Raw genomic sequence first — 19,525 nt, 5'->3', positions numbered from 1 at the left:
ACAGAGCCGGATTGGAGCAAGGGCGCCGGAGGCAGGGGCCCAGGCAGAGGCTGCTGTCGCTGCCCCGTGGGGAAGCAATGTGGGCGCAGGTTGTTGCCAAGGGCGGGTCCCTGGGAGACGCAGGCAGCTCCTGAAGCCACAGGAGGGCCCTGTTGTTGTGAGCTGTGTTGGGGATCCACAGGCTGTGGTTTCATAACTCAGACACCGCGTGGGGACTGCAAGTCATTTCATTAAATGCCACATGGAATCAAAATAGAAATTACATCTTTGGGACAAAGCCCATCAAGCCTAGAGCCAGCGTTCCACACTGGAAGCAGAGCAGTCTCGTGGAGGCTGGACCTGTGGACCCCGGGCGCCATGTGACCGCCTTGAGCCTCCCCTGGCTCTGGCTGCAGCCCCTCTTCCTGGCTCCCAGCTGAGTCCCCAGATGTGGCAGGTGGTCCTGGAGCCCAAGGTCGGCTCAAAGGAATCAGAGGCAGCTGAAGGGGAATGGTGACGACAGCTCCCTAGTCACACTCCTAGGCACATGTATGGAGCTGCATGGTTACATGTATTATGACCGCGGGTCCCCGCCCATCTTCCGGGAGGATCACTTCTTATACTTGAGGACGCTGGGGCTCAGTGAGGTACCGCAGCTGGTGAGGGGCGGAGCTGGGGTTTCAACGCCAGACCGGCTCCCATGCCCACCTGGAGCGATCTTTGTTCTGGGTCACCTCTGCCCCATGGTTCCTGGTCTTTGCAACTAGAGGACCAAAGTGGAGAGACAGGCACCGATGTTGGGGAAGGGGCTCAGGCCTGGCGTGTCTAAAGCTCCCGGGGGTCCTAGAGTGCAGTGAGGGCTGGGATCCTGCTCTCCAAGGCAGGGTGGGGTGGGCATGGCCTCACAGCCTCCACCAGCCAGCCAGTCTGGTACTTAGGTGTAAGTACCAAGATACTTGGTACTCAGTCTGCTCTGAAATGTGATTCTGGGTTACATTGTTTCTGGAAGTTTTGACAATGCACGAGAAGCTAGATTAAGTTAAAGCAAAATTGCAATCACTGAGTTAATGACTGTGACAATACAAATACTGTAATTCACAACCCAATTAATGCAATATTAGCTCTCATCATTGTGTAACACGAAGAGCCTCACAGCGATGCAAAAACAACAATTGTCCGGGGAGGGGTGATTCATTCCACGGGAGAACAGAATTCTGGGAACGTCTCAGCCTTTCCTTCTGCCATCGGAAAGGGAGAGAGAGGAGCTAAGAATTCTGAAGCACCAGCTGTGGGTGGAGAGGCCGGGGTGGCAAAGACACCATCCCTGCCCTTGGGGAGCACCTGGCTCACATGGTGGGAACAGCCGTAGTGACTGCGGTGAAGGGGCCTTAGAAGGAAGAGGGCCATAGGGAAGGCTCCTGGGGGCCGTGCCGCTGAGTTGAGTCTGGAGAGATTAGTAGGGTTCGTCGGGTCTTGCCCCTCCTTCACCTCCCTTCCCTCTGTAGCCGGCTGCAGTCTGGCATTTGTCCCCTCTCCACCTCTAAAGTGCCCTTCAGAGTGACCTTCATGGTGTTGGGCCCAAAAGTGGCTCCTTGTCCTCCCTGATTGCTGGCAGCATGAGCCTCTGGAAGCTTCCATGGCCTCTGGAGTTCCCACCTGCATCCCTGGCCCTCCTTCTCTTTCCCCTCTGCTGGGTCTTCTTCCCTTTCTGACCCCAAAGCCCCAGCAGGCCCCAGGGCTCACCCCTCGCCACCTCTTCCCCAGCTGAGTCTCCCACTGAGGACCGGGCAGTGTCTGGCCCTGACCCTCCCGATGGCTGCGCTCAGGTGTCCCACTGTCTACCCCTCCCTCGGGAGTCTCACAGACAGTTTTTCAGTCCAGGTATTGTAACGCAGAAAACTACACATGGTAAGGGCCCCACTCAACACCTTTCCACAAAGTGGAGGCGCCGGGGCGGCAGCTGCCAGATCAGGAAAGGGACCCCTGGGCATGAGGAAGCCCCTCCAGCACAGGACAGTGGCCACGTCCTGACTGTCCCCTGAGACGGGCTTGCCTGGTCAGGTACCGTAATGAAATAGGGTCACAGGAAGTTCACTCTGACATCTTCAGCTCAGCGTCATGTTTGTGGGGGACTGACTCACCTCGGGGGCTGCAGACCATCCATCCCTGCGTCATGGTGGAGAGGGGTCCACTGGGTGGATGCGCCCCAGTTTGCTCACCCCCCTCCCCGCCGACATGTGTATTGGTTCCCTGTTTAGGTTTACGAAGAGCCCTGGCAGAGGGCTGTGGCTCGGTCCTGCTCCTTGCTCTGCCCACCCCTCCTCCCCTGCAGGGACTGGGCTGGACAGGAGGGGCGGGGGGAGGCGACATGCGTTACTAAGGGGACCTGCGATGCCTTGGCCTGTTAGACCGCCTACTGTTGGAATCGCAGGCACCAGGCTGGGCTTCTATTTTAAATAAACGCATGCGTGAACATGCGTGTGTGAGTGAATGAGGGGATGAAGAGTGGCGAGTGAGCGGACGCGTTTCTGGAAAGAACATCATTGCTCTGTGCCAGTTTTTCCTAATGTCCCCATATTTAATCCTTTGAAATGGGGATGTGACACTGACTTTGTGGATGCGTGAAAACGCCAGTCTCAGAGGATCCAGGCTCCTCTGGGCTCCGTTCTTCCCTCTGCAACCTGGCAACATCGGACCTCAGCGGGCTGCTCAGGGGACAAGTGGGTGACGCGCACAGGCATCGTCCCAGCCCTGAAAAGGGCTGTTGTCCATCTTTGGGGTTCGAGGTTACGTAGCGTGCAAGTGGCCAGGCTGGGACTGGAAGCACGGCACGGCTTCCACTGCCCGACACTGCCTGCCTCTCAGGGGCCGGGGAGAATGAAGGGGTCTCGGCCGCAGCTCTCCCACCTCAGCACATCTGCAGGTCTGGGTGGGAGGACGGGCTCTCCCCCTGCCTGCACCCTGGGCAGTGATGAGACAGACCCGTGTAGAGCCCGCCCTGGCACCCGGGCATGCTCCCTCCCTCCTCTGACCTGCCTCGCCCCGAGGACAAAGTTAGAATACCATTGAAGTAGTGGTCTCAGCCCGCTAAGCTCATGTTCTGTGTCTGTAGTAATAGGGCCTCTTGACAATTTAGGCTAATTTAAATTCAAACAATAACCTGCTTAGCATGTGACCCCAGAGTTGGGGCGGAGGGTCTGCCCTAAGTAAGACCAGGCAGCTGCAGCTGAACGATGCTCTGTGCTTCCGAGGGGTGCCCTCCTTCGGCAGCGCAGGAGAGCGTGTCCACCCACCTTCACCTCCGAGAGCCAACAGCCGTTAGAGTGTTGACCCATAGAAAGCGGGGCCCCGGGGGGTCTGGTTGGGGCTGTAGCCCTCTGCATGGGACAGTCTCCTGGCTTCTTCCACGAACCGGTCATTTATTATCACACTCTTGGGCCAAGAGATAGATGTCAGGTGTTTTTTTTTTTGTTTTTGTTATTGTAGGAAGAGAGAGAAACATCGACTTGTTTTCCACTTACTGATGCACTCATTGGTTAATTCTTGTGTGTGCCCTGACCAAGGATCGAACCTGCTACCTTGGCTTATTGGGAGGATGCTCCAACCAACTGAGCTCCCCTACCAGGGCCTGAGATGGATGTCAGTTTTGGATGGGGCCCAAATCTGGCCCTTATTTTTATTTATACCTGGAGCTGAGAGATAAGGTGGGGGACATTTTCAAAGGGGTCTGTGGCCCCAAATAGGACAAGAACCGTGTTTCTCGTGAGTGGAGACACCCTCAGCTCATGTGTGAGTGGCTGGAGTGCCGTGAACTGTGGTCATCACGTGCCCTGGGGGCCAAATCAGTGAGGGGAGCTCCCTGGGTGTCTCCTACTCAGGTCCCAGGGGGCCATGTCTACATTTCACCCTCCATCAATTCCTGCCTCGGGGGTGAGCACTGAATTCCTCGTTTCTTCCAGAGACCAGCTCCCTTGGCTGGTGGTGTTTGCTTCGAGTCTGCTCCTGTGTCTACTTCTCAGGAGACTGAGGCCTCCCCTCCTGAGGTCTCTGCTCAGGGTCAGTTCCACAAGTAACCGGGCCAGGAACGAGGTTTAGGGACCGTAGTCCACCACGCTCCCTCTCTGCAGGACAGGACTGCCCAGGGCCTGTATCAGCCGCCCAACAGCGTGACTCTCTGAGACATGCCAAGTGGGCACGTCAGCCCAGGGGCCGCTCCCTGGGGGGCTGCTCTCTGGGGGGGTCGCTCCCCGGGGGGGGTCACTGGATGGGGGCCCATGTTTACTGTCAGCTCTTCTCCTGGCCCACATTTCTTGACTGTGCTGACTGGGAAACATCTGAGGATCCCCATCGCACCTTCCAAAGCAGGGGGCTGAAGATGGCCGAGGGTCAAGTGGCACTGCCCCTCTGAGCGAGGAGCAGAGAAAGATGTAAAGATGTAAAATGAGGATGCTTTTTCTCTGCTGTGGCAGTGAGGCAGGTGGAGCAGCCCTGGGGGGACTGGTTCCTCACAGCACAGCAGGGCCATCCCTCAGCCCAGTTCTCTGGCCACGCCCACACCTGTCATGGAAGCCCCGCCTCTGGAGGCAGTGGCTAGGGTTGTCTCTTCCACTCACGGGTGGCGTTCAGAGCAGTTAACAACTAGCGTGGTCCAAGCGTGGCCCAACCCAGGCGGACGCCGGCCTGCTCTCCTTGCCCTGAGCGCGGGTGGCACCTGAGCCCTGCTTCCCCCATCAGCCTCGTGGGGACAGATTGAGCCCACCGCCCTACCAGCACAGGTGGGCTCTACAGTGTGACCCTGAGTTGTGAAATGTAACACTGACGGCGAGGTGGACATTTGCCGAGCGCTCACTAAGTGCCAGTCCCTGTTCTGAGTGTATCGATGAGAGGCCCTGGGACGCACCTATGAAACGGTGAGAAATGAGGAAACGGGGTCGGAGTGGTCATCGCACGTGCGAGGTGAGTGGCGGCGCCAGATGCAGACTGGGGCCCCCGGACCCCAGGACTGGGCTCGGTTACAGCAGTCCGCTGCCTCTCCTTAAAGCAAAGAAGTATCGGTCCTGGCTGGTGCAGCTCAGTGGATTGGACGCCGGCCTGTGAACCAAAAGGTCACTGGTTTGATTCCAGTCAGAGCACGTGCCTGGGTTTCAGGCAGGGTCCCGGGTTAGGGGTATGGGAGAGGCAAACCGTCGATGTTTCTCTCCCTTTCTTTCTCCCTCCTGCCCCCTCTCTCTGAAAGTAAAAAAGTCTTTAAAAAAGAAGAAAAGAAACACATATTGGAATATGCACCCTGGGCTCCATTCAAAAAAAGGGAGTAAAAGCACATGCTACATTTAGAAACATTATTGACCCAATAGCCACACACACACACACACACACACACACACACTGGTTATGAGAAAATGAGCTTCTGTGGCCCTTGTATTCCTGATGCTACAGCAGTGACAACAAGCATGTTCACCAACGGGGTGTCAGACCACGAGGTCCTTGTAAAAAATAATCTGACTCCCCAGGCCTCTGGGATGTGGGAACCCAGCAGGACTCCCTTTGACGGGCGGGGCCTAAAGCAGCACTGTGTCCCAGCAACCACTCGCCAAGGTACCAGGCATGCAGCTATTATGCCTGCTGGGCTGGCTCCTCGAGGACTAAAAATTGAAAACGTTCCTTAGGATTAGCAGCCCTGTTAGCTTATCTGTCCAAGAGAAGCGCCTTCCTTCTGTGCAGGTAATTGTTCCCCTTTCCTTCCTCATAAATGCTTTTTGCTTTGCCTCTAATCAAAACACTGTTTGGGCCTCGGTCTGAATCGGTGCTTCCTGAATAGCTATTCATGTGGATCTCAGATAAATGCTTGTTGCCTCTCCCTCTGGCCTTTTATTTTTAGGTTAACAGCACTGTAATGCGTTTAGTTAGAAAACTGTGACTCAGAGAGGCTAGGAACCTCTCCATTGTCACAGAGCTAAGAAGAGGTAAAGCCTAGATTTGAATTTCTACCCCCACGACTTGCACTCGAATTAGAATGAGAAACTCTCTTCTGGTCCAGGCAGAACACAGGGAGTGGGGGGCGGGGGGCGCTGAGAAGGGGCAGGAGGACAGGGCTTGCACTTGGCTGTAGGAGCTCCCTCTCCATCTGTTCCTTTCCGTGATGAACGGGCGCCATCTGCTCACTTTGCACAGTGCTCACTCCTTGTGCAAACTCAGGGAAACTGAGACCCCAGGGGCTGAGTGACTTGCCCAGGGTCACATGGCCAACCCCAGCAGACAGAGGGGAGCACTGCCCCGCTCTGCCGGTCCCAGCCTGGCTCTGCTCTGGTCCCTCAGGAGCACTCGCCCCACCCCCAGAGGCAGGCCCCTCAGATGCCCCTCTTCCTATTTCTTCTCCCAACTCTGCGCCCTTTGGTCCTCCCGGGAACAGGCTGACATTCACCATGATTAGCTCGCTTCCCCTCCACCCACCGCCAAGAGAGCTAATTGTCCTGATTTTCTTCCAAGAACGGTCTCTCTGAATAGCCTTTGCAGGCAGGCACAATTAGGCAGGTTCAGCCTGGCTTTCACACTCCCGTGCTGAAAAAAGAAAAGAGATCGAATCAGCCAGGAAGCAGAGCATCTCTGAAGTTCTCGGAGAGCTCCTTTGTGCGGGAACAAAGCGTAGGCAGAGTCACCTGCTTAGCTCTGGCCCCTGGGCCCTGCTGGCAGGAGAGCCCCCCTCCGCTGTCCCCCACCAAGACCCCATCTCTCACCCCATTAGCAGCTGTTCTTTTTTTAAAAAAGATTTTATTTATTTTCAGAGAGAGGGAAAGGGAGGGAGAAAGACAGGGAGAGAAATATCAATGCTCGAGAGATACATCAACCTGTTGCCTCCCACACACCCCAGCGGGGGGGCCAGCCCACAACCCAGGCATGCACCCTGACTGGGAATCGAACCAGCAACCTATTGGTTTGCAGGCTGGCACTCAATCCACTGAGCCACATCTGTCAGGGTGGCAACTGTGTTTGGGACCAGCTAGCTTGGCCATGCCCAAGGCCCCTCCCAGCTCAGGCCTGGCCAGGTGCAAGCAGGCTACTCACCCGGCAGGAGGAGCCCAGTGCTGCTTTGCAGGAGAGTGTGCCCCTCCGGAGCAGCCAGTCCAGTGGCCTCATTGGAGTGCCTGAGGCCAGACAGCGGGACGCCGGGCCCAGGGTCGCGCAGCAGGTTCGGGCAGGGTCTCCAGCAGGTGCGCCTGCCTCTTGCTGACCTACGTGCATTCGTGTTGGCCAGAAAAGAGTCAGGGCTTCCAACTAAGGAAAACCGTTTTTCCCGCTCAGCTGGAGCAGGCATCCGCTGTGGTCAGGCCAAGGGATGGCTGCTGGCACTTTTCCCGGGGACGGAGAGGGGGGCCTTTGGCTCCACGTGGAGAAGCTCGGGCCCAGAAGGAACTGTTCGACTCAGTGCTGGGACTCATCCTGTGTCCCTGACTCCTGGGCCAGCGCTCACCCTGGTGTCGCCCCCCAGAGCGATGTTCTGTGGGGAACCCGTGGGCTGGGTGCCACCGTGCCACCGGACCAGCTGTGCCTGACTGCAGGTCCTCGTATTGGACACAGGGACACAAACACAGTAGTGCCTCCATGAAATAATGGTTTCCAACAAGCTCTGGAATCGGCTTGAGCCAACAGGTACCCATGGCTTGTCAGGCAAGCGGCCTGCGCTGGGTGACGAGGGCCGAGAGGCAGCCGAGCCCACGAAGAATGGTGGCCGCTCCCGAGTGCACAGGTCACTGCGCTGTGGCGGGGCGCGGGGCAGACGCGGGCTGCGGCAGAGCGAGGGCCGTTGCTGGTGGCAGTGGGCTGGGCTGTCGCGGTGCGTGTGCATGCACCGTGTCCGTGCACGTGCGTGTGGGCCTGCAGGTCCCTCTGGCTGGGGCTGGGCCCAGCGGCGGGGGTGCCTGGGGCAGGCCGTCTCCAGTACCAGCTCCCCAGCAGCCCCTCTCGCGTTGCCTACCTGCTGGGAACATGCAATTTCATCTTGATGCCTTTTCAATAAGGCCTTAAGGACAACAAGCCCTGCTTCCCGAGCCAAGCAAACAGTTATTTTATACTTCATCTAATTGATTAAAATTACTCCTCTGAATTAACCAGGACTTGCAGAGCCAGGGGCAGGGGCCAGGAGACCTGGAGGCAGGACAGGGCGGCTTGAAGGGAGAGAGGCAGCCGGGACTGGTCGGAGACCCTCGGTGGGGGCGGCCCTCCTCCTGGGCCCTGCCCTCCTCCTTTCCCTGGCCTAACTGGCCCCACCGCTCCCACCCTTGCCTCCCTTTAACCTTCAGACCTGGCAGCCACCCAGCTCCTAACCGATGCCAGGCTGTAACCTGTAGCTAAGCAGGGCCTCATCTCCGGAGGGGCAGGGGTGGGTCAGGGACATGGCATCTGCTCACGGCTTATCTCGGAGCCAGTGGGTGAGGTGTTTGGCAACTGGACCTGCTGTAACCCCCCACACTGCCCACAGGTGGGTAATTATGATCCCACTTTACAGCTGAAGGCACTGAGGCCTGCTGGCCCACCGCAAGGTGGCGCTGGGGACTAAGGCCCACCCTGCTGACCACGGATGGAGCCCAGGCCCACTCAGGGCTTCGCTCCTGCCCTGCAGAGGCCTCCGCAATGGATGAGCTGGGCCTGAGGGGTTCAGGCCTCCCCAGTGTGGCCCTGGGTAGCGGGGAGGGTGCCAGTTTGCTCAGTCTCTCTGGTGTGAGGGGCAGAGTGACTGGCTGTGTGAGGAAGGGGTGCATCTGCCCCAGGAAGGCCCCCACTGCTGGGGCTGAGGTCAGCTTGCCGGCTGGCTTCTCAAGAACTGGGACAGGGGCTCGGGCCTTCAGGAGCTGGGGGTGAAGGTCTGTGGGTGTGCCCATCCTGGCAGCTGTGGGAGGCCTGTCACAGCCTCTTCCAACACAGGGCTCCGAGGTGCCTCCCTGGCTGGGAGCGTGGCTGTGGGGTGCCCCCCCACCCTGCCTGCTGCACCAGCTCCACCGCCTCCCGCTTGCCTTGGTGTGCCCGGGTCTGGCCCTGAGGAGCACCCAGTAAATGCTCCATACCAGAGCGGGCAGGTGAGGGATGAGTGAGCCAGTGAGTTACAAATGAAGGACTGGGCACACAGGGACCCCTCGTTGGGGTTGGGAAGAGGCTTCAGTCAGCGTGCCCCCCATCCCCCCCCAGAGGAGGCAGGCTAGCTGGACAGAGGTGGGCGAGGCGGGGCGGGACACCCCCAGCCCCAGAGGCAGTGTAGGCGGCCCACCTTGAACACTCGGCAAATATTTACCGCCTGCCCTTTCCGTTTCCCACACTGAAGGGGATGGCGGCCCTTGCCACACGAGGCCCCGCCGGCTGCCGCCTCTGCAGGTTTGAGAAGCCCTTTGGCCAAACATCTGCTTGTCCGGAGGGATTGTCTTCAAGGTTTTCTTGGAGAGAAGCTGTCATAGCAACACCCCAACTGCTGAGAGGAAGACCGTCCCCATGGATTTGGGGGCAGTCTTTGGAGCCTGGGAACTCGACTGGCCGTGACAGCCAAACAGGAGGAAAGATAGAGTGTGTTCATCTGCACGGGAAGCACACGGGAGGGAGAGAGCTAGTGGTATGTCCACCCAACCCAGGGCGGGCTGGGGAGGAGGCAGAGGCTTCCAGGGAAGGCTGATGGGCCTGGAGGGGCACCCACGGGAGGCAAGGCAGCTGTGGGGTGTTTGTTTCTGCAGGCAGGCTTCCGCTGCTGCCTGGCGGGCACTCCCGGGGGGGGGGGGGGGGGGGGGTTTATAGCAGCCTCCCTTCCAGAGCTCCTGCCTTCGCTCAGCCGCGGGGAACTCCCCGCGGGCTCCTTTCTGCACCTGTTGAATCGCAAATGATTTTTTATATTATTTTTCATTTTTAAATTACAGTTGACATAAAGCATGATGTTAGTCTCAGCTGTACACCCCAGTGATCAGACATTCTATAACTTACTACGTGATGCGGCGCCACCTGACCCCACGCACAGGTGTTAGAATATTATCGGCTCTCTTCCCTGTGCTCCACTTCGCGGCCCCACGACTGTTCTGTGGCTACAAATTTGTGCTGCTCGGTCCCCTCACCTTTTCCACCCAGCCCCCAACCCGACCCATCTGGCGACGTCAAAATGTTCTCTGTGTTTATGAGCCTGTTATTATTCTGCTGGTTCATTTATTTTGCTTTTAGATTCAATTGCTGATAGATATGCATTTATTGCCATTTTACTGTTCACATTCTTTATTTTTTTCCTGTTTTTTTAAAAATTGAATTTATTGGGGTGACTGGTTAATAAAATTATATAAGTTTCAGGTGTACGATCTATGTTACATCATCTATATATTGTGTTGTGTGTTCACTCCCCCAAGTCAAGTCTCTTTCTATCACCATTTATCCCCCTTTGCCCTCTTCTACCTCCCCGCCCCCCTTCCTTCTGGTAATCATTATACTGTTGTCTGTGTCAAATTTCAAATGTTTTTAGTTTAAAATACATTTCATGCCAACCATGGGGGTCTGCGTGGCCCCAGGTCCCCACACCACTCTCCTCTGCATCTCCCTTCAAACAGCTCTTAAAGCTATGGACCTCCTGGCTGGCCTGTGGGGAGTCTACTTCCTAAAACCCCGCCCAGGCCCGCAGGGCATTCGCTAGTCAGGAGTCAGCCTCTGGGCCCCGGGCACCTGCTGCTCTTCATACACCCTGAAGCTGAAGCCCTGCTTTGAATTCACAGATATGCACCAACAAGAAAGGAGCTAGTGGGTTGCCTACAGGGTCCAGAAATGCTCTTCAGAAGGGGACTCTCTTTGTTTACAAACATGCCCTCCTGCATGCTGTGGAGGCCTAGGTGTCATTGGCACCAACTTGACAGAGAAGGGACAGCAAGCAATGAAAAGGCCAGGGTGATGACAGTGGACTGGGCCTGGGGGGGGGGGCCGGGGGGGGCTGGAGGCCAAGGCGCTCCCGGCAGCGGGCGAGGAGGCTGGTGAGCCTGCTGCCGCTTGGGGCTTGCCGGCCCGGCCGTGCACAAACTTCCCTTTCAGTCCCCTGGACACCAGGAACCTGCGTGTGAGTGAACGCCAAGTTCAAGATTGCTGAGCTTGAAGGAGAGCTGAGTTTCACACCTGGATTCCTGAGGGGTAGACGCAAGAGCCTGGAAGCCAAGGCTGCCAGGCGGATGTGGCCCCAGGGGTCTGAACTGGGAGAGGAGGGAGATTCGAACCAGGTTTTCCCAGCCCGAGCGGCCCGGGCTGCCAGCCAGTTTACAGAGATTGGGTGGGCTCCAGACTGTGGTGCCCAGCGGGGCAAGACCGGGCCGGCCCCAGCCTGCAGGCCACCTGCCCAGCTCTCTCCTGTCCGGACTCAAGGAGCAGCACCCGGCCAGCTCAATGTGTACCCCCGAGGCCCAGGCTCAGGAGCACCTTTGGGCAGGAAGGGGGGCGGGTGCCTTTCTCTAGGACTCGGCTCTCAGGATTGCTCAGGAGACCCACAGACTCCCGCACCTGCCAGGCTTCCTGGTCAGACTTTCCACCTTCCAGAAGGGACCTGTTTGCAGTTTTCCCAATTAACGGTCCCGTTTCCTCCACGGTTGGAGCTTGGAATTTGCTTTTGAGTCCGAGCAGGTGGCAGGAGACGTGGGACATAAATATGTCATGATTCTGGAGTCGGCTCGATCCTCACGGAAACAAACATCCTCCCTCCCAGGAAGGGGTCACTTGGCCAGTTTGCTGAGTGACCCCTTTGCCGGCTTTGATCTTGGTGGGGAGAGAGCCAGGCAGCCCCCTGCCCGCCATGCACATGGGCTGTATTCAGTCTTGTTTTCCTGTCTGGTGTATGTGTGTGTGTGAGAGAGAGAGATGGAGAGAGAGACAGCGGATGGGGTTGGGAGGGGAGAAATGATGCCAAGGAGATGTCTGGCTTGCTGATTAGCTCAGCTGCCCTTGGTGGCTGCTGTCAGTTTGGGCCTGTAATGGGGACAGACACAGGCCCCAGCTGTGAGGGGGCCGTTTAAGGCTTGGGTCTCTCTTCCCTCCCTGCTGCCACCCCTGCCTCCCTGCTGGGGGGGACTCTGAGGCTCCTGCTGCCTCCAGAGGCAGAGAGAGCTGGGTCTTGGGCCTGTGTTCCTCCCAACCGCAGTCCCTGCAAGCCCAGGAGATGAGCACCTGATGGGGACCGGGGGACCAGAAGGAAGGCTGTTTTAAAAGCCAGCACCTTGGGCTGCCGGCTGCTTCAGGAGGTGGGACCCAGGCCTCATCAGCCAAGAGAGGCCAGTTAGAGCACCTGTTATCCTGAGCAGGCACAGGAGCCCCTCATTACAGGCTGTGGGGTCTGCACAGACCCCAGGCAGTGAGCACAGAGCCCAGGCAGCGAGCCCCCAGCAGGGCAGTGCCTGGCATGAAGACCCGGCACCTCTGCTGCTTGCTGGCAGCCTGACCCAGCCCCCTCCCAGGTAACCTTGGTCCTAGAGCCCCAGGGCTGTGAGGAGATTAAATGGGATAATGGGGAAGAGAGCTCAGGAAACAGAAAACAACTCCCTACCAGTCTGAGGCTAACACAGGAAGGGTGCCCCATAGGGCGGGGAGGGAGCAGGCTGGCAGGCGACTGGGACTCCAGGCAAGGCCTTGACCTGTGTGCAGCACCTGGCGGTCCTGGCAGGTGTCAGGCCTCGGTCTGGCTTCCGGCCCAGCCCCCAAGCCTCCCTGGCCACCATAAACTCCCAGGGGCCTGCCAGCGAAATACACTGGCCAGCGCCCAGGCTCCCTAACTGTGACCCGTAAATGTTGGAAGGGCTGAGCAAAGGCGCAGTCGGGACCCACGGAGCAGCTGTCCTGGGTGTGGGGTCAGGACGGAGCAGGTCAGTGGGCTGAGGCTGGAGCAGCACTGGATGCCTGCCTGGGCCTTGGCACCCGAGCGAGCTGTTTTTCTTAATAAACACACTGAGGGGCAGCTGTGTGTCAGGTGCCGTGTGGGCCCGGGTCTTAGGGCAAAGGAAACAGGAACCCTGGCCCTGCGGAGTCCCCGGGAATGCAGGGCACACGGAGCTGTGAGGCCCCACCTGGCCGGGGTCTGGGCGGCAGCTCTGCTTCAGTGGTAGCTAAAGGCTAGGGAGGAAAACCTGGTGGAGGGGTTGGGGGGGCAGGAGGCTGCTGCCCCAGGCGGACCACCCCCATCTGCCAAGGCCCAAAGGTGCAAGCCAGGTGGCTCCTGTGGGGGATTAGTCTGTACTTGGCACCAGTATATTGAGAGAAGGGACATGTGAGTTCATAAAGCCTGGGTTTTGGAGCCAGAAACACCCGGGATGGACTGGCCCCAGCCTCTCACTCACTGCAGGACTCTGGACAAGGTGTGGTGTCTCGCTATAAATGGGGGAGCTGATCCCTCCCTCGCACCGCTGTGGGGAGGGTCAGAGCTCATGACCAGCCTTGTGCAGCACCCCCGTGGCCTCGGGGGTGCTGCTCCGCCGCTGCCGCACTCCGGCTTGAGGCACTGGGGCCAGTGGCTGGAACAGCACTGGGCGCCCCTCCTTGCTCTGCTTGTCAGTGATTTATGGGGCTCCAGCTCATCTCAGAGATCAAGGAAGACTCAGCGAATGCCCTTTCGTTTTTAGTTCAATTTTGTAAGCAGAAAGCTCCTGGGGCCAATAGATCGTTCCAGGAATGAAATTGTAAAAAGAATTGAATTATGCCTCCCCTGCTTTAAAGGACAACCCAGGCCCTCTCCAGTCCTCCCCGCAAGACCCGAGACGGCCCTTCCCTCCCCTCTTCTCCTGGCCTGAGGACCCAGCCTCTGCTACACCGTAATCCTGGGAAGGGGAGAAATTTAGGGTCTTTTCTTCATCGCTGCATTCAGGACTGGGGACATCATTTGTGCAATAAAAGGCGGGCACCCTTGTTCAAAAATTATTAAGAATTTCAACATGGTGACTGCAGAACCTTAAACTAAGCTTTGGGTCCCAGGTGATGGCATCGGTCGGATGTCCCCTGACTGGCCAGGGCCTACAGCAGTACCTGGAGGGTAAGAGGCACCTGTTCAGCAATGCCCGGGCCTCCTTGCCCCTCCCCTGTCCACCCCTCTCACCCCGTCCCCCACTCTGCTTCCTGCCTCCTCAGGGCGTCCACCACATTCCTGGACCCTGGCCGCCTGGGTGCAAACACAGCTCTGCCACTTACAGTGTGAGGTCCCAATCAAGTGACTTAAACTCTCTGTGCTGTTTCTTCATCTGCAAAATGGGAGCACAATAGCCCCGCACCCAGGGCACTAGGTGGGCGCCCTGGGCGGTGTGGGACGCACGGCAGCAGCCCACGGTGCTGACTGTGGCTGGCAGCATCCTAGCAGGGAGATGGCTGTGTGGACGTCGGGCAGAGCATGGGACAGCGCATTTTAATTGCCATGTTAAGGATTTGCTTGTCTGAATGTAACAGAGTCGGTCAGCTCTACTATTGACGCCATCTGGCTCGTTCCCCATGGCCGGCTGGGAGCCCTGCCTGTGTTTCCTGGTGGTTTCAGGCACCCGTTCCTCTTGGGAATACGTTAGGAGTGGGACCGCTGGGTTGTGGGCTGGGCCACTGTTTGGCGTTAGTAGGTGGCGTACATTCTAAGGCCTTCATATACGGTGATCATACTACCCAATCAGTTTGGTGGCCTGCCCTGTCCACTCAGCATTCTCATCATGAATTTTTCAGGTTAAATCTTTTATTTCGAGATAATTGCAGATTCAGATGCAGTTGCAAGAAACAAGGCAGAGAGATCCAGTGAAGCTTTTTTTAAAAAAAGATTTACTTTTTAGAGAGAGGTGAAGGGTAGGAGAAAGAACGGGAGAGAAACATCGATGTGAGAGAGAGAGACATTGATCGGTTGCCTCTCACACGCCCTCAACCAGGGACCTGGCCCGCAACCCAGGCATGTGCCCTGACTGCGAGTTGAACCAGAAACTTTTCGGTTCGTGGGCTGGTGCTCAACCCACTGAGCCACGGCAGCCAGGCTCCAGTGAACCTTTTACTCAGTTTTCCCAATGGTGACGTCTTGCAAAACACTACACGGCAACACGACAATCAGTGTACCCATCCACGCAGCCCACCCACTCCTTCAGGTGCCCCGGTTTCCTCCGTGCTCGTGTGCCTGTGTGTTTAGTTCAGGCACTTCGTCCCCTGTGTAGCTTTGTGGCTCCACCACTACAGCCAAGACAATGGACAGCTGCCCTGGCTAGTGTGGCTCAGTGGACTGAGCGCCGGCCTGCGAACCAAAGGGTCATCAGTTCAATTCCCAGTGAGGGCACATGCCTGGGTTGCAGGTCAGGCCCCCAGTAGGGGGTGCACAAGAGGCAACCATACATTGATGTTTCTCTCCCTCTCTGAAAATAAATAAACAAAATCTTAAAAAAAAATAGTGGACAGCGTGTTAGATGCCCGGTCAGGGCACACACACGAGTCAACCAGTGAGTGCATCAGTAAGTGTAAGAACAACTCGATGTCTCCCCCCCTCCCCCCAGTCGGCTCTCCCTCTTTCTGAAATCAATGAAAACGAAGGCACCGCACAGTTTCACACCACCAGGTGTTCTTTTGTGGACACACGCCCTCCCTCCCGGCACTGCGCACCTGCGGCCACCAACCTGTGCTCCACCTTCACCCTTCTGTCATCCTGACAATGGTGTGTAAACGGCTCCGCAGCGTGGAAGCTTCTGGGGTTGGCTCTGTGCACTCAGCGGAGTTCTCTGGAGGTCCGTCCCAGGTTTGTGTGGATCAGTAGTTTGCTTCTTTATTGCTGACAGGTGTGACAGGTGTGACAGGTGTTCAGTGACAAGGACGTGCTGGTGTGTTTACTACTCACCCGTTAAAGGACAGCTGGCAGTTTCCAGTTTGTGCCAATTACAAGTAAAGCTGCTGTGAACATTCGTGTACCGATTTTTGTGTGAACATAAATTCACACAAGAATTCAGTTCCTGGGGCAGGAGGTCATGGCCTCCTAACTATTTTTAGAGGGATCCAAGGTCGTAGGTCACTCTGCTGATAACATATTCCCATGCAAACTTCTTCTGCAACCCTGAAGTCTTTATTAGGACCCCTCGGGAGATCCCACCATTCTGTCTCACTCAGGTCTAGAGACATTTCTCCAGCGGAGGGAGGCGCTTCACCCCACCAGCCTCCCACTGAGAGGGTCCCCAGCGACCACCCTCCTGTCGGCGGTGGAGCCCGCAGACGTGGGCGGAGGACATGCTGGCTTGCTTCCCCTTTCCCCCCAGAGGCCAAATCCACGAAGTTTACAGATGGACACATTCAGCTCTCTTTACCTGGAAAATGCAGGTGTGTGGCCTGTTGCAGAGACTGAGGCCTTTGCCGAAGTGAACAGAGCCCGTGGGACCTGCCTTCCTCTGGGAGAAGCTGGCTGGATCTGCTGGAAACTGGCTCACTTGCTTCCAACAGAAAATAACACCTCGGTCTGGAGATGATTATAATTAAATCAGTCTCTTAACCACAGAGACAGGCTGGGTAAGACCACTGTATTTCCTTCTATCCTTCTTCCCTCCCTCCCTCCCTTCCTTTCTTTCAAGATTTTTTTAATTTAGAGAAAGGGGAAGGGAAGGAGAAAGAGACAGAGAGAAACATAGATGTGCGAGAGAAACATTGGTTGCTTTTCGCATGTGCCCTGACCAGGACCAAACCTGCAACCCAGGCATGTGCCCTGACCAGGACCAAACCTGCAACCCAGGCATGTGCCCTGACTGGGAATCGAACCAGTCACCTTCCGGTTCGCAGGCTGGCACTCAACCAACTGAGCCACACCAGCCAGGGTAAGAACACTGTATTTTCAACATCTGGGACAGAAATCAGTAACCAAATGGTTAAAAATAAAATTCCAAGTCATTCATTATCCACCGTGGCTGCATAATGCATGCAGCCCGCGAGCCGGGCCCATTTGTATTTTCAGCCTTGGCCTCAAATGTCAGCCCTCTGCTTCACCCTCAGGAGGGGTCCGCACTCTTCCTGTATGGGAAGTGGCGGACCTCAGGCCTCCGGGACCCCTGTGTCCTGCTCTCCATACTCCCTGCCTGGACAGTCCTCCTCACTCCACCCCCCTGACCCCTCCCAGGACGGGAAGTGGTCCTCCCCCTCAGCCCCCAGTGGCCATTTGGGCTCTAATACAATATTTACAGCCACTGCCACCACCAAAACAACCACCACTGTGATTTATTTAGTTTCTAGTGCCTGCCAGGCACTTAGCACGCATCATCACCTTGAATTCTCCTAATAGCTGACTGAAGAAGGTAGTATATTTCTCAATTTTAAGAAGCAGCAGCAGGCTCAGAGAGGCTGATTAACTGGCCCAAGGCCACACAGCTAGTCAGAGGCAGAGCTTCGACTTGTCTGCAGGGAGGGGTGAGCCTTTTTCTTCTTCCTCATCCTCACCGGCAGTTTACTCATTGGGTTGTTCTTTTCGAGAAGCCAGGTGTGGTTTCGTTGCTTCTGTTTGTTTCTTGGTTCATTCATTCATGTTCAGATTTATGTTCCTTCCTCCTACTTTCTTTGGATTTACTGTGCGGTTCCTTTTGTCCCCTCTCGAGATGCATCTGGACGTGACTTCTCTATCCTTTCTTCTTGCATGAAAAACGAGGCCTTTCCCTCACCTGCCATATTGCATCCACACGCTTTCCTCTGTGGGAGTGTATTATTCCATTCAAAGTAGCTTCTAGTTTTCATTGTGAGCTCAAGCTGGGACTGTACTTGCGTCTGATGGACTCCTGGCTTGCTTTTTATGACTTATTTCCTGGGCATTGAGCAACGCACTCTCCCCAACGACCGTCCCCACCTCGGGATCGGTGGTTCAGGTTTTTTCCCAGTCCCTCAGAAGGGTGGCACCTGTCACCTGGCCCCCCTCCCCGTAGGTTCAGCACAGGAGTGAGAGGGACCCAGGCAGAAGGCTGATTAGAGTTTGGTCCTGACCTCCCACGTCTCTCCGAGACCCTGTGCAGCGAGCTGGGGTGGCTCTGCAATGGGCCACCTGAGACCTCTGTCGACGGGGACGGACCTCCAGCAAGGAAGTCAGCATTGAGCAGTGTCACATGCTGGGGCTGGGAGGGCTCAGTGACCATCTTGTCCTGCCACTTCTTTTAGAGACGGGGGAACTGAGCCCTGAAGGGAGGAAGTGTTCCCAAGTAATAGTGATGGCAACTCGCCTTTGCTTCGCTAGCATTTGTGGGTACTGGGATAGCCCAGGTATTAGGACAGGAGCTCGGGTGAACCCCGCCTCTGCCAGGAGAACCAGCATGGAGGAGGCCAGGGTGCCACCGGGGCTCACCCATAGCCTCCTGGGCAAATGGCCAAGTCGTCAAACTTCCAGCACAGAGAGGAAATCATGAGGGATGGGCTGGATTTGTGATGGTGTGAAGGTGTCTGTGATGTTTTATTTGACTTTATTTTTTCCTGTGTACCAATATTTTAACAAATGTTTTGGAGGAAAGACAGTGGAGAATTAGCAGCCGCTGACCCTGACTGTTGACAAGAGAGAGGGGACGGGGGAGACAGAGCGAGAGAGAGAGGGAGAGAGGGGGAGACAGAGGGAGAGAGAGAAGGGGAGATCGAGCCCATGGACCCAACGACAGTACTGCCTGAATCAGCTCTGGGACATACTGACTGAGAGCTGTGTGGTCCTGGGCCAGCCAGTCCACCACCCAGAACCTCTGTCTCCTTCTCTGAAAGCAGGAAAGTTGAACCGTGACATGGGTTGGTTTTCATGCTGTTTTGGGGAGCAGAGGGTTTTTGTTTTCCATCAAAGCCTTGTGAACCCCAGTGTGTATAGCTGTCGAAAGTGAGACCAGGGCCCAGGGGAACAGGCACTGAGATCGGGCTGCCTGGATGCACTGCCCCACCCTCCACCCTGGCCTCAGTTGCTCACCTGCCAAGTGGGTCTGCTGAGAGTTGAAAGCTTTCCTGGAGTCAGACACACCGGCGGGGCTTCGCTTGGGCCGGGAGCCTAGTCCATGCCCTGTAAACCCAGCTGTCATTTTGGTCTCTCCTGCCCTGTCTGGGGCGGGATGGGGCCAGGACTGGCTGAGCCTCGCCCACTGCCCTTTTCTTCACCTTGAGCCGACCCCTGCCCTCCACAGGGGCTCAGGGACCCGAGTCTTCTTCATGCTGTGTTCTCAGGCCAGAACAACTCAGGCGGGGCCAGGGCAGGGACCCAGGTCCTCTGGTGCCCATGCCTCTGCTCTCTGCTCCCGGACTCCCCAGAGAACTCAGAGGAGGTACGTGTGGTGCTGGGTGGCAGGGCCCCTGACAATGTCCCCATGCAGCCAGCCTCTGGGGGCTCTTTGCCCAGCCTGGTGGTGCGCTCCCCTCTCCAGTCCCATTCCCTGAAGGCCCCGGACCAGGAGGGACCAAGAGGCTTAGATAATCAAGCCCCTCACTTCCCCCGGCTGCCAAGCACTGCCTCCTCCTTTCCCACCCGGAAGGTCCAGGAGAGTGATCAACTCTGAAGTTCATTATAATTACGGGCCACTGCAGCTGAGTTGTCATAGAAACCCGCAGCACATGGCTTTGTCTGTGGGACCACGCAGGC

Source organism: Desmodus rotundus, chromosome 5 (assembly GCF_022682495.2).
Source record: "Desmodus rotundus isolate HL8 chromosome 5, HLdesRot8A.1, whole genome shotgun sequence".
Lineage (NCBI taxonomy): Eukaryota > Metazoa > Chordata > Mammalia > Chiroptera > Phyllostomidae > Desmodus > Desmodus rotundus.
Note: the sequence above shows the minus strand (reverse complement) of the source record.